A 24,313-nucleotide genomic window follows, 5' to 3' on the forward strand; every position below is an offset into this window, starting at 1 on the left:
GGTTACTACATGATTCCATATGTGTTATTTCATAGTTTTGATGTCTTCACTATTATTCTACAATGCAGAAAATAGTAAAAACAAAGAAAAACCCTTGAACGAGTAGGTGTGTCCAAACTTTTGACTGGTACTGTATATTTTTTAAATAACAATCACAACTTGGGTGCTGCCCCTAACACCTTAATGGGAGGGGCGCTGCTGCTTTGTAACCAATTATCCACAGTTGCTAATAGTTACCGGTAGCTAGCTAGCTTTATTGGTCCAGGGAGTAGCTAGGTTACCTAACCTCTAGCTTTGCTGGTAAAACTCCAGTATTACCGCTAAACTCTGTATTCATCCTTCATCATTCAATTCTGTTGCAGAAGAGGGAGGAGGAGAGTGGATGGTCCTTCGCCATGTCGTAGCTAACATTACCATTAACTGTGCTGTGCTCCATAGCTAAGCTACCCTGAGCCTGGCTGTTTGGTTTGTTTACAAATCGTGGAGTGTGGGCTGTGCCAGAGACCATAGGGGCAGTGCACATGTTGGAAGATGGAGATGTGCACGCCCGATTAATCAATATTTGTAAGGAGCCATACGTCGGTGTTCGGAGGGTGGAACTAAATGAGCATTTCTACACTAGGACAGGAATTAGGTCGATATAGTGGCAGCAACTTCCTCTGGAGGGGGCCTTTAAAAAAAGGTATGTTTTTCATTCCACCTCTAAAAAACAATATATTGGCAGATATATCGGTAACTTTAGCCTCCCTAAAATCGGTCGCGCTCTAGTCTCAACTGTCTCTCTCCTCGCCCCTTGTCTGCCTTTACCAACTCTGTTGCCAAGAGATACAACACCTTGGTTACTGACCCGTAGTGATCAGGAGACTACCATGGAGGTTGGTTGTGCTCTGTAGACATCAGGGTCACGTTCAGTACAAGGCAGTAGGCGCCAAACGGGAGCCGAGATGCAGCACTACCTGGCCACGCTCATTCTCCAGTTTGGGTCCATGTACAGAGTATACCAAACATTTGGAAAACATTCCTAATATTGAATTGCACTCAGCCCTTTTTCCCTCAGAACAGACTCAATTCGTCGGGGCATAGACTCTACAAGGTGTCGAAAGCGTTCCACAGGGATGGTGGCCGGTGTTGACTCCAATGCTTCCCACAGTTGTGTCAAGTTGGCTGGATGTCCTTTGGGTGGTGGACCATTCTTGATACACATGGGAAACTGTTGAGAGTGAAAAACCCAGCAGCGTTGCAGTTCTTGGCACACTCAAACCAGTGCACCTGGCACATACTACCATACCCCGTTCAAAGGCACTTACATTTTTTGTCTTGCCCATTCACCCTCTGAATGGCACACATACACAATCCATCTCTCAATTATCTCATGGCTTAAAAATCCATCTTTAACCTGGCTCCTCCCATTAATCTACACTGATTGAGGTGGATTTAACCAGTGACATCAACAAGGGATCATAGCGTTCACTAGGGTTGCACAATATTGGAAATAACTGACATTGCGATATTTTGTTTTTCTGTGATACAGTGAGGGAAAAAAGTATTTGATCCCCTGCTGATTTTGTAAGTTTGCCCACTGACAAAGACATGATCAGTCTATAATTTTAATGGTAGGTTTATTTGAACAGTGAGAGACAGAATAACAACAAAAAAATCCAGAAAAACGCATGTTAAAAATGTTATAAATTGATTTGCATTTTAATGAGGGAAATAAGTATTTGACCCCTCTGCAAAACATGACTTAGTACTTGGTGGCAAAACCCTTGTTAGCAATCACAGAGGTCAGACGTTTCTTGTAGTTGGCCACCAGGTTTGCACACATCTCAGGAGGGATTTTGTCCCACTCCTCTTTGCAGATCTCCAAGTCATTAAGGTTTCGAGGCTGACGTTTGGCAACTCGAACCTTCAGCTCCCTCCACAGATTTTCTATGGGATTAAGGTCTGGAGACTGGCTAGGCCACTCCAGGACCTTTATGTGCTTCTTCTTGAGCCACTCCTTTGTTGCCTTGGCCATGTGTTTTGGGTCATTGTCATGCTGGAATACCCATCCACGACCCATTTTCAATGCCCTGGCTGAGGGAAGGAGGTTCTCACCCAAGATTTGACGGTACATGGCCCCGTCCATCGTCCCTTTGATGCGGTGAAGTTGTCCTGTCCCCTTAGCAGAAAAACACCCCCAAAGCATAATGTTTCCACCTCCATGTTTGACGGTGGGGATGGTGTTCTTGGGGTCATAGGCAGAATTCCTCCTCCTCCAAACACGGCGAGTTGAGTTGATGCCAAAGAGCTCGATTTTGATCTCATCTGACCACAACACTTTCACCCAGTTCTCCTCTGAATCATTCAGATGTTCATTGGCAAACTTCAAACTGGCCTGTTATGTGCTTTCTTGAGCAGGGGGACCTTGCGGGCGCTGCAGGATTTCAGTCCTTCACGGCGTAGTGTGTTACCAATTGTTTTCTTGGTGACTATGGTCCCAGCTGCCTTGAGATCATTGACAAGATCCTCCCGTGTAGTTCTGGGCTGATTCCTCACCATTCTCATGATCATTGCAACTCCACGAGGTGAGATCTTGCATGGAGCCCCAGGCCGAGGGAGATTGACAGGTCTTTTGTGTTTCTTTCATTTGCGAATAATCGCACCAACTGTTGTCACCTTCTCACCAAGCTGCTTGGCGATGGTCTTGTAGCCCATTCCAGCCTTGTGTAGGTCTACAATCTTGTCCCTGACATCCTTGGAGAGCTCTTTGGTCTTGGCCATGGTGGAGAGTTTGGAATCTGATTGATTGCTTCTGTGGACAGGTGTCTTTTATACAGGTAACAAGCTGAGATTAGGAGCACTCCCTTTAAGAGTGTGCTCCTAATCTCAGCTCGTTACCTGTATAAAAGACACCTGGGAGCCAGAAATCTTTCTGTTTGAGATCAAATATTTATTTCCCTCATTAAAATGCAAATCAATTTATAACATTTTTGACATGCATTTTTCTGGATTTTTTTGTTGTTATTCTGTCTCTCACTGTTCAAATAAACCTACCATTAAAATTATAGACTGATAATTTCTTTGTCAGTGGGCAAACATACACAATCAGCAGGGGATCAAATACTTTTTTCGCTCACTGTATATATTGCCATTTGAAAAAATACAGGATGTCTTCACCAGATGACTTGAAAAGCTCTATTTGAGAATAATTAATTATTCTAGAATGATTGGGTTGATTTTGTAGGGAACTGCATCTTCATGGAAAATAAAAATAAAAAAATGAAACTGAAAATGACTTTTTACCTTTCGACTTATTTTGGATAGTTTAATTTATTATATTAATTAATACACAGTTTAATTCACCATGGTTCTATTGTATTCATGTAATACTCTTCTATCAATTCAGGCTAAAGTCAATGATCTAACATGTTATGATATTAATAATGCATGTTGCTTACCCTAAAATAAAGGGGCTCCTTTGTGAATAAAGAGGTGTGGTGTCTATAAGGGATCCAGGAGATTACAGGAGGCTTTATCTCAGTACTCCAACCAGGTTAAAACAGAGCATTCTCTACGGAGGAAGTTTCATTATCACAATAGGGAATTAATGTGAATAACAAAATCAAATCAAAAAGTAATTTAACATTTTATTACATTACAAATTAAATTAAACCTCCTTTTTGAAAAATGAAAAAGAGCAGCTATACACCAATCCTGAGTGGTTTACAAAAACATAATACAGTGTTTATAAAACAACTCATTTGTAATAATAAAAGCAAAACCTAACTAATAAATACCAATGAACTTAACATGAATAACAAATATCAACACTGTTGAGACTTCTAGCTCACTCAGGAAAAAAAATATATATATATAAATAGATAAAAGAGAAGCAAATGGGTCTGATGTGTTCAATTAAATGGGGAACGAGTGATTTCTTTAAGTTTCTTAGATGCTCAGATATGTTACGTTATGTGCACATAAGCAGCTTCACTAGAGACTTAAATTATGGCAGCTGGTAATCATTTCACCGCAGACAATCATCAGGAGCACACAGCCCGTTGGTATGTAACTGTGAACTACTCACAGTCTAGCATTAATGTTTAAGTCACTTATATGTATGAGCACTGAACGTTTACCTCACTGTGTCGGTGTTAGTTGGCCGGGAGTAACTTGTAGCTCGCTGGGTGCGGTAGCTCAGCGACCCAGATGCTGTATAGCATTAGGCTATCATTATCAGCCATTTGCGTTGTGCTGATTGTTCGGAGCACTCTGCTGGTTTCTGGTGGCGGTGGTGATAGCGGTGGTTTGGTTCGGTGATCCATGGTGGAGTGCCGCGTTATGTTGCGTTTGTGCGTGTGTAAATCCTTTGGACGAGGCATGTGGTGGCATGGGTTCTATGTCCTGTGACAGCGTCCATAGCAACCAGTGACTGCAGAGTCACTGTGCGCATGCTCCTCTGGCGCTAGGCATTCTGGGTGATGTAGTCAATGTTGTTTTAAGCCAGATTTGCCACATTTTTTATGGTGTTGCAGGCTTATTTGATTTCCATTATTTCCATTATATATTATTATATTATATTATTTGAATAATATATTGTCATTATTTGTTTGTTGTATTTCAGGTTTATGACCTGTGGTCATTTGATTTAAAATAAAATTAAGGACAAAACACGAGTCATGACATTGTGTGCTTCCTGGTGAGCCTTTTCGGAGGGCTAAATAACGAAAAATCCGAACAGTCATAAACCACGGTTCTCCTTTTACATGGATAATGCAAGGACTAGAACATTCGTCATGAGACTAACTTCTGATAAGCTAACAGTCCACCCATAAAGCTGTCTGCTCATCTGCTGACTTACTAGGCAAATCATTAATGAGTGAAAGCCAAGAAGAGGATAGAGTCTACAGTTAAAGGACTACTTAAAACCCAGTTGGCGGAAAACACTTGAACTTGAGTTAAACGATAGAAAAGTTGGCAAGATGGCAGCATCAGAGGAGGAGCTGGAGAGGCTAAAACAGAAGCGGTCAGCAGCCCAGACTGCGTTCACTAGAAGAGCCAATTACCTCGCCTCCAGAGCTAGTGCACTGGGGGAAAGTGAAATGAGAAGTGAGTGGAGGAACTTTAAAGTGGATCACTCCAGAGTCAGAGATGCAGGGTTTGAGTATGCCACGGCCCTGAGAGAAGTGGACGACGATGAAGTCAAAAAGAAGGCGGAAAACATTGATGGAAAAACAGCAGAATGTGACTAAGTTTGATGAAACTGAACAAATCATCCTGATCAGCTTCTGGACAAGGTTCGCTGAGGCGGAAATTACCACCCTCACTGAAGAGGCTGGATCAGCCATGGACCAGGCCGAGGCAACCGATCACCACCATATGACCAGGAGGGAATGTGAATTGATTCATAGGAACCTGGAACGGGAGGTCTACAACTTCGAACGAGGATTGGATGAGTGGAATGATTTGATCCCTCGGTCCAAGGCAACAGAGTCAAAGGACCAGATCCGGAAGTTGAAGAAAAGGCGTGAAAAACTGTGGGATGAGTGGGCATGGAAAGGCGGTTCTCAATCCGACGACGAAGAGAAACTGGGAAAAGTGAAAATTGTGAAGCAGGAGGAGCCAGTTGGGGCTTACAACTACAGGCCCCAGATCAGCCTAGAACGTGCACGCTTGCCCATGTTTGCTGGTAATATGAGGGATTACTACTGCTGGAAAGCTGAATGGGAGGACTTGCAACGTCTGGGAAACCCTCATGGATTGGAAAATGTGAGGATATTCCATCTCTTGAGAAGCCTAGATAAAAAAGTCAAGAGGGACCTCGTATTGTCCAGCTGTGGATCCGCCAACGACGTGTTCAGGCTCCTGGACAACAAGTACGGAAATAAGCCGAAAATAGTGCTGCTGATTGCACAAGAAGTGCAAGGACTTTTCCCCATCAAAGGAAACCATCAGAGGAAGACAATCGAACTGATTCAAGCCGTGGAGAGAGCTCTTCGTGACCTACAAGTCTTAGGGGAGGAAGATGCTGTAAAGAACCGAGTGGTTGTGCAGTCGATTGAAAGTAAGCTTCCTGACTCCCTGAAAGAAAAGTGGTTAACACACAAAAATGACCCTGGAAGCGGGTTTTCACCACGCAACCACTTCGACTGTCTACTGCAATACTTGAAAAAGCAGGAGGACATTCTTGAGGAGCTAGACCAGCTACAGCCTAGCCCGGCGGACAATACTGAGAGGTCAAGCGAAAATAAAAAAGAAAGGAGGGCATTCACCAGAGCCACATCAGGAAACACCCTAAAGGGCTCTCAACCAAGCTCATGCATCACATGTGGAGACAACGAGCATGGAGGTAGGCTGTTCGCCTGCAAGGTCTTCAAGAAGCTCAATCTGACAGGCAAGAAGGCTCAGCTTAGGAGAGCAGGAGCATGCTTTAAGTGCTTGCGCCTTCATGGTGACGATGGCGGCTGCACACAAAAGTATCTATGCTCAAAGGATGACTGTCAGAAAGAGGGCTCTTCAGACCACAATTACTTGTTCTGTCCAAAGCCACAGATCAAGAAAAAAGAGGAAAAGAGCGGAGAGCAGAGTGATGCAAAATTGGGGGAAAGGGGGCTTGGACTAACCAACAAACAGGAGGAGCTCCTTGCCAAACTTTCTCCAGAGCTGCGAGCAGAGTTCAAAGAAGCCTTTTCAAATAAGATCACGACAAAAGTGTGTGCTAGCACTGGTTGTGAGCCTAAAGAGTGCACTGTCATAATGATGCTGTTGGATGTGACGACAAACTCTGGCCAGCTAGTCGGTACGTTGATTGATCTCGCTTCAGATACTAATTATATCTCTAATAAAGCAGCAGAGCGTCTCAAGCTAAATGGTGAGAACATTAAGTTGATTGTCCAAGGTGTTGGAGGGATGGAGAAAACCATTACTACCAAGAAGTATACCCTGAGGCTGAGAGTAAAAACTCCCAAAGGTACAATAGCAGAGCACAAACTCCTTTGTTACAGCTTGGAAGATGTTGCGAAGGTGAACCAAGCTGTCACGCCACAGCAACTGCAGAAGTTCTTTCCAAATGTTCCACTCAAGGACTTGGTCCGGCCCGAAAAGATTGACCTGTTGATTAGCCACAGGGAGGGTCGCCTGGTCCCACAGCCAGTCAGAGTAGTTGGAGACCTCGTCCTCTGGGATGGCCCCCTTGGGAAGACTGTTGGTGGAACGCATCCTGACCTCTTTGAAGTGATAGACCTAGCAGTGTACAGGTCTGAAACACATTTCGCTAGGCCAATGAGAACAGCTTCAAGGGCGTACAAAGAGATTCTCGTGAAGACAGAAGGACCCAGTGGAGTTTCGGTGGAAGAAGAAGACGCAATCCTCCGAAACACTGCAACTACCTACAAATACGTTTTTGAATGGTTCAAGTGGGACAGTATTGGCGCCGCCTGTGATCCTCAGTGTGGTGGCTGCAGATGCGGTAGGTGCCCCCCTGGAGGCAAGGAAATGACCCTAGGAGAGGAAAGAGACTTGGAGAAAATAAAGGAATGTCTCACCTACGTGCAAGCTGACAAGCACAGCGAATCCCCTCACTGGGATGCAGGAGACCCCGCAACGCTACCTGACAATCGACGTGCAGTGGAAGCGACTTTTTTAAACAATGAGAAACGACTGTAGAGGGAGCCGGAATGGAAGGCTGCGTACAGAGAGCAAATCCACGATATGGTCTCAAGAGGGGCTGCCGTTAAAGTCACCCAAGATGAAATCAAGAGCTGGAAGGGACCTACAGTGAGGGAAAAATGTATTTAATCCCCTGCTGATTTTGTACGTTTGCCCACTGACAAAGAAATGATCAGTCTATAATTTTAATGGTAGGTTTATTTGAACAGTGAGAGACAGAATAACAACAAAAAAATCCAGAAAAACGCATGTCAAAAATGTTATAAAAAATGTTATAAATTGATTTGCATTTTAATTAGGGAAATAAGTATTTGACCCCTCTGCAAAACATGACTTAGTACTTGGTGGCAAAACCCTTGTTGGCAATCACAGAGGTCAGACGTTTCTTGTAGTTGGCCACCAGGTTTGCACACATCTCAGGAAGGATTTTGTCCCACTCCTCTTTGCATATCTTCTCCAAGTCATTAAGGTTTCGAGGCTGACGTTTGGCAACTCGAACCTTGAGCTCCCTCCACAGATTTCCTATGGGATTAAGGTCTGGAGACTGGCTACGCCACTCCAGGACCTTAATGTGCTTCTTCTTGAACCACTCCTTTGTTGCCTTGGCCGTGTGTTTTGGGTCATTGTCATGCTGGAATACCCATCCACGACACATTTTCAATGCCCTGGCTGAGGGAAGGAGGTTCTCTCCCAAGATTTGACAGTACATGGCCCCGTCCATCGTCCCTTTGATGCGGTGAAGTTGTCCTGTCCCCTTAGCAGAAAAACACCCCCAAAGCATAATGTTTCCACCTCCATGTTTGACGGTGGGGATGGTGTTCTTGGGGTCATAGGCAGCATTCCTCCTCCTCCAAACACGGCGAGTTGAGTTGATGCCAAAGAGCTCGATTTTTGTCTCATCTGACCACAACACTTTCACCCAGTTCTTCTCTGAATCATTCAGATGTTCATTGGCAAACTTCAGACGGGCCTGTATATGTGCTTTCTTGAGCAGGGGGACCTTGAGGGCGCTGCAGGATTTCAGTCTTTCACGGCGTAGTGTGTTACCAATTGTTTTCTTGGTGACTATGGTCCCAGCTGCCTTGAGATCATTGACAAGATCCTCCCGTGTAGTTCTGGGCTGATTCCTCACCGTTCTCATGATCATTACAACTCCACGAGGTGAGATCTTGCATGGAGCCCCAGGCCGAGGGAGATTGACAGTTATTTTGTGTTTCTTCCATTTGCGAATAATCGCACCAACTGTTGTCACCTTCTCACCAAGCTGCTTGGCGATGGTCTTGTAGCCCATTCCAGCCTTGTGTAGGTCTACAGTCTTGTCCCTGACATCCTTGGAGAGCTCTTTGGTCTTGGCCATGGTGGAGAGTTTGGAATCTGATTGATTGATTGCTTCTGTGGACAGGTGTCTTTTATACAGGTAACAAACTGAGATTAGGAGCACTCCCTTTAAGAGTGTGCTCCTAATCTCAGCTCGTTACCTGTATAAAAGACACATGGGAGCCAGAAATCTTTCTGATTGAGAGGGGGTCAAATACTTATTTCCCTCATTAAAATGCAAATCAATTTATAACATTTTTGACATGTGTTTTTCTGGATTGTTTTGTTGTTATTCTGTCTCTCACTGTTTAAATAAACCTACCATTAAAATGATAGACTGATCATTTCTTTGTCAGTGGGCAAACGTACAAAATCAGCAGGGGATCAAATACTTTTTTCCCTCACTGTAGCTACCTCGCCCACCTTAGCCATTTGATCCCTGGTTCATTGAATGATGGAATTATTTTATAAAAACATAAAAAGTATTTGGTTGTAATTGTAATGTTGCAGGGTGGACAACCATCCTCCAGGATTCCAGGAGAGCTATTGGGTGTGCAGGCTTTTGCTCCAGCCCTGCTCGAACACACCACATTGTAAAGAAAAATCAGCTGCTCAATAGGACCTTGATAAGCTGACTCTGGTGTGTGTTTGAGCAGGGTTGGATAAAAAGCCTTTACACCCAGTAGCTCTCCAGATGGAGGATTGAAGGACCACATGTGTTTTATACAGTAGCCTATCAGTGTAATATTTTACTTTGTGGGGGGTTAAGTGCCTTGCTCAAGGCCACAACGGTAGGAGATATAATACTTGGGATCAGAGACCAGTAGCCTTTCATTGTCAATACCAATGATAACAATGAAGGTTATTTTCTGAAGTGGTTCCTTGCATCATACAACACAATTTTCAGTCACCTTTTTTATTTTTGGACAAGTGACTTGAGCTTTCGGACAAGTAAAAAAAAATCAGTCCTACTTATCCGAAGGATAAGTGGCTAAAAAAGTTAATGTCAAGCCATGAACGGTCAATGTTACACAGCCTTTTATGAGTGCGATGGACTCCCCCAAAGACCAAAGCTGAACACAACTGAATGGCCATTCTGTTATGACAACATAGTAAACACCAGTGTTTCCGCTGCAGTCATTTAGCTGTGGCACTGCGCCACGACAAAATCATTGCCGCAAAGGCAAAAAAATATAGAAAAAATATAGAACATCAAAAAATATTTATACCGTGGCGCACTTTGAAGATGCTGGAACAGTCCACATTTACTGTTCCTCTGCAAACAAAACGAGTAATGAATAGAAAAATCAGACAACCCCATAGTAGAATAGTTGATCTATTTGCATAGTCGGCTTGTTGTGTGTTCTATGTGAGATAAATATTCCTCTCGAGGTTACGAGTGTCATAGGGAGGGAATTCCCAGAATCAAATATTGGCTGCAAAAATAGGCTTCATTTATTTAGTAGGCCACTCATACTTTCACCAGCCATACCGGTTTACACTTTATATGGCCTGTGTTTGGTCTAATGAACGAAATCCTGAATTAATGTAATAAATAACTGATAATTAACTGAATTATCGAAAACAAATAGGCCTACCTGCTTGCACTTTGTGCAGGCTGTGTATTTATCTACCCTGTTGTTGTCCTTCCAAACTGGGGATTTCACTCACGCAGCACCTGTTTCCACAATGGTGTTGTAGCCTATTCCCTGATCATTACCTTTCTTTTTATTTCTCTGGTTAGGCCTATGTTAGCCATTGTCGCGTGAGCTAGGCTATCCAGGGAAGGTAAACATGGCAATGTGTCATATTCTCACGTAGGGAGAGGGAACATAAGCTATGCGCGTGGACAAATTATAAACGTTTTAGCACCACACAAATAGGGGACAGTTCCCGGCTCCACATCTCAATGTGTGCGTGGCTGGTAAACTTATGTCTGCCTCGCCAAGCACAGAATAGAATTCGCATCACAATGCAAAACAACAAGCTCCTGGGTTTTTAAAAAGTGTATTATCTTGATTTAAAATGTAATTATTCTAAACTGCGAGCCGACCCACGGGTTGAAATAATGTTTTAATTCCACCCGCCAGCTGATTTTTTTGCGGCTCACCCATGGGTATCTGACCCGATGTAGGACTCTACTAATGATTAAAAGAATAGGGTAAATGCAGGTAGGCAACCCCATGCTTCAGCCTATTTATTATAGACACTATGCTGATTCAGTTGGGCTACAGGTGGTAATGCTTATTGCTAATAGCATACCTGATAATATGGACCATATCCTTTAAAAAAGTAACCAATTGGGGGCTAAATCAAGTAGCCTAGTTTAATCTAATGTGACACGTTGACAAAAATCCCATTTAATTCCACTCAGGTAAAAAGAGCTGTAATAAGCTGTAACTCTTTTCCATTTGATAAATTCAATTCCAAAATGTGTTTGTTTGCTTGCTTGATGACATCAGAAATTCTGACCAATCTCTCTGCTGTAATTAGCAACAGGGAAATGAAGTGGGGTGGTGTTCAAGATCCCTAATCGGTTTATTCATGTTTTGAAAAAGGTTTCTACAAATGCCATATAGGACAGTGGGGGCTCTACTCCACATCCTTATAAAGCCAATCAACCAGTTATGCTCAATACTTTTGCAATAGTGGTTGAAGGGGTGGACAGGTGTTAAATAGTATCCATAAGGTTGTTGTGGGTTCTATACATTAAAAGTAACAAGATGCATTATTCATATCAAAATGGCAAAAATAAATAGCAAAATAACCCATATGTTGATATGTGCTAGAACCAAGTCACTGATACAGATACAGCAAGGAGAAAATAGACTCCAGACTGCAGTGCAGCACTGTGAATGTAGTCTTCATTCACGTGTCTCCTTCCTGCAAAGAGCTTGGACAGGCAATGTTCCACCAACAAGACTAATCAGATGATGCCTCTACCCTCATAACAGAGGTGTGGTTAGAGACATTCGGGATTCGAACTGAACACTGAAGCACTGCATTACACAGACTGTACACAGGCCACAATGTCATACATTATCTGCAAACTGGCAACACAGCATACAGCTAAAACGGCATAATTGTCATTAGATCATGGAGAGTGACTTAGGTATGATGTAATTACGACAAGCACATGCCCATGCCATCATCATACCCCGGGTGGTCCCTGGTACTCTTCTGCGCTCAACATAATTACCATTTGGTCATATTATATAATGCTCAAGCCACTGTTTATGACTGATGCGTGATGCACAGTGAAGCAGCTACCAGACACCTGAATATGCCAAATTACTAACTATTTTATTCCTGCTGCTAGACTGCGAATGCAACTCATATCATTTATATAATTTCTTGCCATCAAGACCCATGTTTAGGGCTACTAATGATCCCTAATGATGTGACTCAGTACATGAAAAAGCCTACCACATATGGCCCAAAGCTCTCCCTCTCTCCCCATCAGGCCGTGCCTTTGACTACACAAACTGGGTAAAACCTCCGTTCCATCGCGAGGACCACAGCTCCTCCGGCTCCACTCAAGGCAACCGGATTACGATGTCAACCCGCCCTGCTATCATTTTTATTTAGAAAACTTAGAGCGAATGTTCCAAAATTTTAGGTGGACAATAGACCGATGACAAATATAATTCATTGATACCCGATAAGCCGCTCTGACGAACAGACGAGCGGGAGAGATTGGGTCTGTGAGCTAACTTGAGGACCACAAAACGTGGTTCAGTTCCGTTCCCACCCCTGCTACCCCGGCCTTCCACGGAATGGATTAGCGGCGAACTGGAGGGAGAGCCAACGAGACTGCGCTATTGTTATTACAGAAAAAAATATCCCAAGTTATTCGCGACTATTCGTGACCCATGTGATGTTTAGTCGCATAAGCAACAAAAATCCTACAGAGCAACGTATTATTCACGTTTCTACAGTACCCTCGCAACCCTGCTTCAAATGTCAGTGTGATGATAGGCTACATCGCTAGCTAGAAGAAAAAAAAATCACCGTGCTCAGATGCTAACACACATTATTATTCAGTGGACATTACTTGTTTTCACAACACTGTCTGAAAACCAAAACAAATGTCTTGTTTTTGTGATACCTGTGTAATGTAAACGTTTAATTGCCCCAGAGACTACCCGGGGCAATCACAAAAAAGACACGTTCAGTTGCCACCCGAAAGGGGGCGCTATAGTGTTACATATCTAAAAACTGCCCTGTTTGTGTCAATAAAATAGTTGACAGACCTAAAAACATATGTAATCTCAGTATGTCATTTTTACAACACAATCCAAACCTGAGGGGGTAACTGAACATTTTTAACAAGGCAGGGGCAAAAATTTGCCCCCCTTCCGTCAGCAAGCAGCACTGCCTCACGTCCGCCATTAGAGAGCGAGCGAAACAATACGAGAAAGCGGAGGCAATATAGCTAGTACCCTGCCACGGCAGAGAGGGGGAGGAAATCTCAAGCGGGGTAAAAATGTTGACTTTATAGCATAGCAGGAGACTCAAGGGAGCCCATGGACATATACCTAGTTGCTGAAACTTTGACTAACTAACCGTAACATTTCAATCAAAAGTATCTGAAATTCTTACCCGAGTAGAGCTTGAAACGATATAGCGCCACTTTTGTGCCTTGACATAAATCGGGGAACGCATGCGCCCCAATGTAAAGACCAGAGATGGTGGATAAATGAAGATATCCCATAAAGGCCGTTTACAATTGAGAAAAATGGCCAGAGTTCCGGGCTACTTAAGGGGTGGCTCTCCCATAGGCACCAATGCGATAGCAGCTGGGTCTGATCTACTTAGGTCACTGACTGTATATGAACCAGAAAAAAGGAACCTATGAAATGTCTCGATTTCTCTTCCGTCTCTGGTAAAGACGTTCTAGTCCGCGCGTAGTATACTGCCAACGGAATCCTTCTGTTTTTTCATCGTCGCGCAAGCGCACAATGTTCAATCAGAAGTGGTGCTGTTGACAATTAAATTGGTCTCGAATAATTCATCTACCTGAAACTCATATATAAATAGCTGCACTTTACCATAAACCATCCGCATAATGAATGTGGCAATGACTAAGCATTTTACTTTGCCATCTGGCGTGTTTACGGTTGGACCGCAATCGAGGTCGCATTGACCACACTAGTGAGATCCAATCATCATTCACTCGGTCACGGTTGCGTTCAGGTCTAACACACGTCTACCTACCGGTGGTTCAATGCATTACATCATACTTTTCCAATATAAGAATACGATATGTCAAATGTTTCATGAATAAAATACATGTTTAAACGGTTGAAAATTATGTCAAACGACACCCTTGAAATGTTGTAGCATATGGGGAGATATGAAAAACCGAGTCATATACTCTTGAACATCTGGTTGCTCAAAAATATCCTATGAATTTATTCAAACCATCCTCTTTACACTTTGGTCAGTGTCTGTGCTCATTGAGCTGTACGGTAGCCAAAACAATGTTCTCTACAACAATTTCGGAACCATCTTGCAACGGTGTGGGACCATCCTCACATGTTGAGAGAGAGAGCACAGGGCACCTTTTATACAATGTACACAGGACTAGAGGGCGTCTGAAAATGGCGGATCAGGTGTGTTTGCTTGAGTTAAAATGTGGTCCTGAGTCAAGTATGGGCTAATAAAAAATAATAACCTACATCTGCAAACTTACCGAATTAAGACGACCCAAGGACATAACATTCATGGTGATGATGCTATAACGGCAATATCTGTCAAAGTTTGCTCATGTACTGAATGATTCAGGATCAGCTTGCTCTGACCTAGCTCCAAACCTTATTAATACGTAACGTTAAAAAAAAGTTGGTCACACAAGCGCATCCTAAATCAGTGCTTATTATACAATTATGACCCTTTATAGTCAATAGGCCATTACTAGATATACATTATCAATAGAGATTTGATGGACCTATTTAAAAAATACTCTATAGATGTACAGTGGGGAGAACAAGTATTTGATACACTGCCGATTTTGCAGGTTTTCCTACTTACAAAGCACCTAGAGGTCTGTAATTTTTATCATAGGTACACTTCAACTGTGAGAGACGGAATCTAAAACAAAAATCCAGAAAATCACATTGTATGATTTTTAAGTAATTAATTTGCATTTTATTGCATGACATAAGTATTTGATACATCAGAAAAGCAGAACTTAATATTTGGTACAGAAACCTTTGTTTGCAATTACAGATATCATACGTTTCCTGTAGGTCTTGACCAGGTTTGCACACACTGCAGCAAGGATTTTGGCCCACTCCTCCATACAGACCTTCTCCAGATCTTTCAGGTTTCGGGGCTGTTGCTGGGCAATACGGACTTTCAGCTCCCTCCAAAGATGTTCTATTGGGTTCAGGTCTGGAGATTGGCTAGGCCACTCCAGGACCTTTAGATGCTTCTTACGGAGCCACTCCTTAGTTGCCCTGGCTGTGTGTTTCGGGTCGTTGTTATGCTGGAAGACCCAGCCACGACCCATCTTCAATGCTCTTACTGAGGGAAGGAGGTTGTTGGCCAAGATCTCGTGATACATGGCCCCATCCATCCTCCCCTCAATACGGTGCAGTCGTCCTGTCCCCTTTGCAGAAAAGCATCCCCAAAGAATGGTTTCCACCTCCATGCTTCACGGTTGGGATGGTGTTCTTGGGGTTGTACTCATCCTTCTTCTTCCTCCAAACACGGCGAGTGGAGTTTAGACCAAAAAGCTATATTTTTGTCTCAACAGACCACATGACCTTCTCCCATTCCTCCTCTGGATCATCCAGATGGTCATTGGCAAACTTCAGACAAGCCTGGACATGCGCTGGCTTGAGCAGGGGGACCTTGCGTGCGCTGCAGGATTTTAATCCATGACAGCGTAGTGTGTCACTAATTGTTTTCTTTGAGACTGTGGTCCCAGCTCTCTTCAGGTCATTGACCAGGTCCTGCTGTGTAGTTCTGGGCTGATCCCTCACCTTCCTCATGATCATTGATGCCCCACGAGGTGAGATCTTGCATGGAGCCCCAGACCGAGGGTGATTGACCGTCATCTTGAACTTCTTCCATTTTCTAATAATTGCGCCAACAGTTGTTGCCTTCTCACCAAGCTGCTTGCCTATTGTATTGTAGCCCATCCCAGCCTTGTGCAGGTCTACAATTTTATCCCTGATGTCCTTACACAGCTCTCTGGTCTTGGCCATTGTGGAGAGGTTGGAGTCTGTTTGATTTAGTGTGTGGACAGGTGTCTTTTATACAGGTAACGAGTTCAAACAGGTGCAGTTAATACAGGTAATGAGTGGAAAACAGGAGGGCTTCTTAAAGAAAAACGAACAGGTCTGTGAGAGCCAGAATTCTTACTGGTTGGTAGGTGATCAAATACTTATGTCATGCAATAAAATGCAAATTAATTACTTAAAAATCATACATTGTGATTTTCTGGATTTCGTCTCTCACAGTTGAAGTGTACATATGATAAAAATTACAGACCTCTACATGCTTTGTAAGTAGGAAAACCTGCAAAATCGGCAGTGTATCAAATACTTGTTCTCCCCACTGTACATGGGTGTATGGTGTATATATAACCTAATTCCAAACCATTCACAAGCACGTGTCCTTTTTTGCAGTCGCTCCAATTCTATTGCAACAAATGGGCAACACAGACTTGAATGGTTGGTCAAGATTGTGATGTAATCTGGCTTGTGTAGTTCATCAACAGGATTTGCATTCTAAAAACTTCCACACAAGCAGGGACAGCCACCTTGTTTCAAAATACTGCATTTCAGCTTTTTACTCTTCTCCCCAAAGTGTGCACTTGATCATTCCTCCTCATGGATTTAAAAGCATTGGATTGGTGTAAGAATGAGCCAGAAGGAGTTTCTACCATACTTCTTAGTCCATTTCTTTTTAATCTATGAGGGGAAGTGAACGAGTGCACAAGAAGGGGAGAGATTGGACCATAGCACTCTGAGTCTTGCAACTGTCACTCAATTCACTCCAGCTATTTTGTTCTTCCTCAAAGGACTCTCCGCTGATGATGTTAAGATAAAGGACCGTCCAGGGGCCTGTACAGGATATTGAAACGGTACAAGACGTTCAGATATAAATATATTGTGTAGAAAATATGATTTTGTGTCATTCGAATAGGATATAGAATCCTGTGTCAACTCTATACATTACATTTCTATCAGCAACATTCTGATTGAACATGTCACCTGACTGAATAGGACCCTGCTCAGCATTCAGATGACACTTGATTAGACAGGATGGATTTAACATTACTAGGGGGGTACATTGATAAACTAGTCACCAAAATACAACAAGTGCATGGCTTCCTAAGGCACTACTCTTTTCTGCTTCCATGCCATGGCGTTGGGTGAGATTGGATGAGATTTCATCCAGATATACCAACTGTGTACATAATGGTATGATCTTTCCTTTGTGTGAGGGAAACAGAAACTAGTCTTCTCATGTTTAGAGTCTTTCTATTGGCGACTTGCCATTCAGGAAATAAAGGAGAACATTGTTATCCTGTTTCTCTGACAGCTTGAAGCTACCTTTGTGAACTCTTCAAAACACCTTAAATTCCCATTGCATTTAGTCATTTATCAATAATCTTAAAAAATGAAATTATTTTATATGGAAACATATGTACACTTTATTTATCATAGGCACAGACATAGCCTCAATGTGTCAGGGGTATCAGACTGCAGCAGGGTCAGAAGAAGAACACACACACAGAGGAGTGAAAATAATTATCAACAAACCGGCAGACAGCATAGACAGAAATAAAACCGCACTATTTTCTTGAACTAGGCCTACAGTCTTCAGTATTATGCATGGGTTACAGATTTCATATGCAGATTCTTGTAAAAAGGCACTGTTTGAAGTCAAACAGAATGTATCGACATTCAACAAAGACGATGTCTGGAAAATGTTGACAGGCCAGTAATGTAATCAACTTACATAAGGACATACAGTTGAAGTCGTAAGTTTACATACACCTCAGCCAAATACATTTAAACTCAGTTTTTCACAATTCCTGACATTTAATCCTAGTAAAAATTCTCTGTCTTAGGTCAGTTAGGATCACCACTTTATTTTAAGAATGTGAAAAGTCAAAATAATAGTAGAGAGAATGATTTATTTCAGCTTTTATTTCTTTCATCACATTCCTAGTGGGTCAGAAGTTTACATACACTCAATTAGTATTTGGTAGCGTTGCCGTTAAATTGTTTAACTTGGGTCAAATGTTTCGCCTTCCACAAGCTTCCCAAAATAAGTTGGGTGAATTTTGGCCCTTTCCTCCTGACAGAGCTGGTGTAACTGAGTCAGGTTTGTAGGCCTCCTTGCTCACACACGCTTTTTCAGTTCTGCCCACAAATTTTCTATAGGATTGAGGTCAGGGCTTTGTGATGGCCACTCCAATACCTTGACTTTTGTCACGGTTTCGGCCGAGGCTGCTCCTCCTCCTTGTTCGGGCAGGTTTCGGCGGTCGTCGTCCCCGGAGTACTAGCTGCCACCGATCTATGTTTCATGTTCGTTTGGTTTTGTCTTGATGTTGTACACCTGTGTCTAGTTAGTCCTCATTAGTGTCCTATTTAGTTCTCGTTGTGTGTGTATGGTGTTGTGTGTGATTGCTCTTCTGTTTTGGTGTTCTGAGCTACGTACTTCCCTCCGTTGTTTGGAGAGGTTTTCGCACATGTTAGTGCGCCTTTTGTTTGACGCCTGTGTGCGCCTTTATTTCGCCTCCGGGCTGATTGTGCTCGTTTACTACGTGAATAACTCACTAAAGTCTTTTGGACTTAGCTTCTGCGTCCTGCGCTTGATTCCTGCACCACACCCACCTTCAGCACCCCTGACAACTTTGTTGTCCTTAAGCCATTTTCCATAACTTTGGAAGTATGCTTGGGGTCATTGTCCAATTGGAAGACCCATTTGCGACCAAGCTTTAACTTCCTGACTGATGTCTTGAGATGTTGCTTCAATATATCCACATAATTTTCCTTCCTCATGATGCCATCTATTTTGTGAAGTGCACCAGTCCCTCCTGCAGCAAAGCACTCCCACAGCATGATGCTGCCACCCCCGTGCTTCACGGTTGGGATGGTGTTCTTCGGCTTGGAAGCGTCCCCCTTTTTCCTCCAAACATAATGATGGTCATTATGGCCAAACAGTTCTATTTTTGTTTAATCAGACCAGAGGACATTTCTCCAAAAAGTACAATCTTTGTCCCCATGTGCAGTTGCAAACCGTAGTCTGTCTTTTTTATGGCGGTTTTGGAGCAGTAGCTTCTTCCTTGCTGAGCGGCCTTTCAGGTTATGTCGATATAGGACTCATTTTACTGTGGATATAGATACTTTTGTACCTGTTTCCTCCAGCATCTTCACAAGGTCCTTTGCTGTTGTTCTGGGATTGATTTGCACTTTACGCACCAAAGTATGTTAATCTCTAGGAGACAGAACACGTCTCCTTCCTGAGCGGTATGACGGCTGCGTGGTCCCATGGTGTTTATACTTGCGTACTATTGTTTGTACAGATGAACCTTCAGGCGTTTGGAAATTCCTCCCAAGGATGAACCAGACTTGTGGAGGTCTACAAATTTTTTTCTGAGGTCTTGGCTGATTTCTTTCGATTTTCCCATGATATCAAGCAAAGAGGTACTGAGTTTGAAGGTAGGCCTTGAAATACATCCACAGGTACACCTCCAATTGACTCAAATGATGGAATTTTCCAAGCTGTTTAAAGGCACAGTCAACTTAGTGTATGTAAACTTCTGACCCACTGGAATTGTGATACAGTGAATTATAAGTGAAATAATCTGTCTGTAAAAATTTTGGGAAAAATTACTTGTGTCATGCACAAAGTAGATGTCCTAAACGACTTGCCAAAACTATAGTTTGTTAACAATACATTTGTGGAGTGGTTGAAAAACAAGTTTTAATGACTCCAACCTAAGTGTACGTAAACTTCCGACTTCAACTGTATATTCAGAATAAACTACAGATGGGTAGGTATCCTTGGTGATGTCACGATCGTCGTAATGAGTGGACCAAGGCACAGCGTGAAATGCGTACATCTTTTATTGAGTACTATAACAATAACAAAACAACAAAACGAAACGTGAAGTCCTCGGTCATAAACACAAACCTACACGGAACAAGATCCCACAAAAGACAAGTGCACAACAGGCTGCCTAAGTATGGTTCCCAATCAGAGACAACAAGACACAGCTGCCTCCGATTGGGAACCACCCCCGGCCAACACAGAAACACACGATCTAGAAAAGAACACATAGAAAACAAAACATAGACACTACACATATAAACTAACACCCTGGCTCAACATATAAGAGTCCCCAGAGCCAGGGCGTGAGAGTACCCCCCCCCCCAAAGGCGCGGACTGCGACCGCGCCAACTAAACCCAACAGGGGAGGGGCCGGGTGGGCATTCCGCCTCGGAGGCGGATCCGGCTCCGGGCGTGACCACCACCCTCTAACTACCCCCCCGTAGCGCCCCTGGTCTGGTCCCGCTGGCTGGAGCTGGACTGGACATTGGTGGAGCGGATTGACCAGGCACCGGTGAAACAGGCACGGGCTGTGCCGGACTGACGACGCGCACCACAGGCTTGGTGCGGGGAGCAGGGACGGGCCGGACCGGGCTGCCGACGCGCACCACTGGCTTGGTGCGGGGAGCAGGAACGGGTCGGACCGGGCTGATGACGCGCACCACTGGCTTGGTGCGGGGAGCAGGAACGGGCCGGACCGGGCTGACGACGCGCACCACTGGCTTGGTGCGGGGAGCAGGAACAGGCCGGGCCGGGCTGGCGACGCGCACCACAGGCTTGGTGCGAGGGGCAGGAACAGGCCGGGCCGGGCTGGCGACGCGCACCACAGGCTTGGTGCGAGGGGCAGGAACAGGCCGGGCCGGGCTGGCGACGTGCACCACAGGCTTGGTGCGGGGAGCAGGAACAGGCCGGGCCGGGCTGGCGACGCGCACCACAGGCTTGGTGCGAGGGGCAGGAACAGGCCGGGCCGGGCTGGCGACGCGCACCACAGGCTTGGTGCGAGGGGCAGGAACAGGCCGGGCCGGGCTGACGACGCGCACCACAGGCTTGGTGCGAGGGGCAGGAACAGGCCGGGCCGGGCTGGCGACGCGCACCACAGGCTTGGTGCGGGGAGCAGGAACAGGCCGGGCCGGGCTGGCGACGCGCACCACAGGCTTGGTGCGGGGAACAGGAACAGGCCGGACCGGGCTGTGGAGACGGACTGGAGGTCTGGAGCGAAGAGCTGACACAACCTGTCCTGGCTGAATGCCTATTTTTACACACTCTGTGTGAGGCATCAGCACAGGATGTACAGGGCTGTGTACTCGTACTGGCACTACAGCACGTGGCACTGCCGCAGGATATCCGGGACCGAGGAGGGGTACTGGAGGCCACTCCGTCCTGGCTGCATGCCCACCTTAGCACGACACGTGCGTGGTGCTAGCACAGGACGTACAGGACTGTGCCGGACCACTCGCGGCACAGTACGCAGCTCCGCATACCTCGGAACCTGCCCAGTCTCACGCTGCCTAGCCTGAGTACGGGGAGTTGGCTCTGCTCTTCCTCTAGGCTCCGCCAACCTCCCTTCCAGCCCCCCAAACCCGGTGGCCTCCTCTCCTAATCCACAAACTCGCCCTGTAGCTGCCTCCAGCAGCCCCGTCGTCCATGCCGTGTGCCCCCCCCCCAAAATGTCTTGGGGTTGCCTTTTGCGTGTCCGACGTCGGCACGGTTGGCGCCGCTGCTCCTCTCTATGGCGCGCCTCCACCGTCTCCTCCCACGGACGGCGATCCATTCCGGCCTGGATTTCCTCCCAAGTCCAGGCTGTCTGCTCCTGGACACGCTGCTTGGTCCTGTTATGGTGGGATCTTCTGTCACGATCGTCGTAATGAGTGGACCAAGGCGCAGCGTGAAATGCGTACATCTTTTATTGAGTACTATAACAATAACAAAACGAAACGTGAAGTCCTCGGTCATAAACACAAACCTACACGGAACAAGATCCCACAAAAGACAAGTGCACAACAGGCTGCCTAAGTATACATTTATACATTTACGTCATTTAGCAGACGCTCTTATCCAGAGCGACTTACAAATTGGTGCATTCACCCTATAGCCAGTGGGATAATTTTTTAAAATTTTAAAATTTAAATGTTTTATTTTGGGGGGGTAGAAGGATTACTTTATCCTATCCCAGGTATTCCTTAAAGAGGTGGGGTTTCAAATGTCTCCGGAAGGTGGTGAGTGACTCCGCTGTCCTGGCGTCGTGAGGGAGCTTGTTCCACCATTGGGGTGCCAGAGCAGCGAACAGTTTTGACTGGGCTGAGCGGGAACTATGCTTCCGCAGAGGAAGGGAGCCAGCAGGCCAGAGGTGGATGAACGCAATGCCCTCGTTTGGGTGTAGGGACTGATCAGAGCCTGAAGGTACGGAGGTGCCGTTCCCCTCACAGCTCCATAGGCAAGCACCATGGTCTTGTAACAGATGCGAGCTTCAACTGGAAGCCAGTGGAGTGTGCGGAGGAGGGGGGTGACATGAGAGAACTTGGGAAGGTTGAACACCAGACGGGCTGCGGCATTCTGGATGAGTAGGGGTTTAATGGCACAGGCAGGGAGCCCAGCCAACAGCGAGTTGCAGTAATCCAGACGGGAGATGACAAGTGCCTGGATTAGGACCTGTGCCGCTTCCTGTGTAAGGCAGGGTCGTACTCTCCGAATGTTGTAGAGCATGAACCTACAGGATCGGGTCACCGCCTTGATGTTAGCGGAGAACGACAGGGTGTTGTCCAGGGTCACGCCAAGGCTCTTCGCACTCTGGGAGGAGGATACAACGGAGTTGTCAACCGTGATGGCGAGATCATGGAACGGGCAGTCCTTCCCCGGGAAGAAGAGCAGCTCCGTCTTGCCAAGGTTCAGCTTGAGGTGGTGATCCGTCATCCATACTGATATGTCTGCCAGACATGCAGAGATGCGATTCGCCACCTGGTTATCAGAAGGGGGAAAGGAGAAGATTAGTTGTGTATCGTCAGCGTAGCAATGATAGGAGAGGCCATGTGAGGATATGACAGAGCCAAGTGACTTGGTGTATAGCGAGAATAGGAGAGGGCCTAGAACTGAGCCCTGGGGGACACCAGTGGTGAGAGCACGTGGTGCGGAGACAGCTTCGCCACGCCACTTGGTAGGAGCGACCGGTCAGGTAGGACGCAATCCAAGAGTGAGCCGCGCCGGAGATGCCCAGCTCGGAGAGGGTGGAGAGGAGGATCTGATGGTTCACAGTATCAAAGGCAGCAGACAGGTCTAGAAGGACAAGAGCAGAGGAGAGAGAGTTAGCTTTAGCAGTGCGGAGAGCCTCCGTGACACAGAGAAGAGCAGTCTCAGTTGAATCACCAGTCCTGAAACCTGACTGGTTTGGATCAAGAAGGTCATTCTGAGAGAGATAGCAAGAGAGTTGGCTAAAGACGGCACGCTCAATAGTTTTGGAAAGAATACTGGTCTGTAGTTGTTGACATCAGAGGGATCGAGTGTTGGTTTTTTGAGAAGGGGTGCAACTCTCGCTCTCTTGAAGACGGAAGGGACATAGCCAGCGGTCAAGGATGAGTTGATCAGCGAGGTGAGGTAGGGGAGAAGGTCACCGGAGATGGTCTGGAGAAGAGAGGAGGGGATAGGGTCAAGCGGGCAGGTTGTTGGGCGGCCTGCAGTCACAAGTCGCAAGATTTTATCTGGAGAGAGAGGGGAGAAAGAAGTCAAAGCATAGGGCAGTGTGAGCAGGACCAGCAGTGTCATTTGACTTAACAAACGAGGATCGGATGTCGTCAACCTTCTTTTCAAAGTGGTTGACGAAGTCATCCACAGAGAGGGAGGAGGGGGGGGGGGGAGGAGGAGGATTCAGCAGGGAGGAGAATGTGGCAAAGAGCTTCCTAGGGTTAGAGGCAGATGCTTGGAATTTAGAGTGGTAGAAAGTGGCCTTAGTAGCAGAAACAGATGAAGAAAATGTAGAGAGGAGGGAGTGAAAAGATGCCAGGTCCGCAGGGAGTCTAGTTTTCTTCCATTTCCGCTCAGCTGCCCGGAGCTCTGTTCTGTGAGCTCGCAATGAGTCATCAAGCCACGGAGCTGGAGGGGAGGACCGAGCCGACCGGGAGGATAGGGGACATAGAGAGTCAAAGGATGCAGAAAGGGAGGAGAGGAGGGTTGAGGAGGCAGAATCAGGAGATTGGAGGGAGAAGGATTGAGCAGAGGGAAGAGATGATAGGATGGAAGAGGAGAGAGTAGCGGGAGAGAGAGAGCGAAGGTTGCGGCG

General features: G+C 45.4%; 1 protein-coding gene across 1 annotated transcript in view; it reads right to left on the bottom strand.

Moving 5' to 3' along the window:
• The window catches only part of LOC121536897 (zinc finger MYM-type protein 2-like), a 53,020-nt gene extending 39,152 nt beyond the window's left edge, over window positions 1–13,868 (bottom strand). The window contains exon 1 of the mRNA XM_041844532.2: window positions 13,570–13,868. The gene's annotated coding sequence lies outside the window, so the exon portion shown is untranslated. The remainder of the gene's footprint in view (window positions 1–13,569) is intronic.
• Between the last annotated feature and the right edge of the window lie 10,445 nt (window positions 13,869–24,313).

The sequence above is a fragment of the Coregonus clupeaformis genome, chromosome 23 (genome assembly GCF_020615455.1).
Source record: "Coregonus clupeaformis isolate EN_2021a chromosome 23, ASM2061545v1, whole genome shotgun sequence".
NCBI classification, from domain to species: domain Eukaryota; kingdom Metazoa; phylum Chordata; class Actinopteri; order Salmoniformes; family Salmonidae; genus Coregonus; species Coregonus clupeaformis.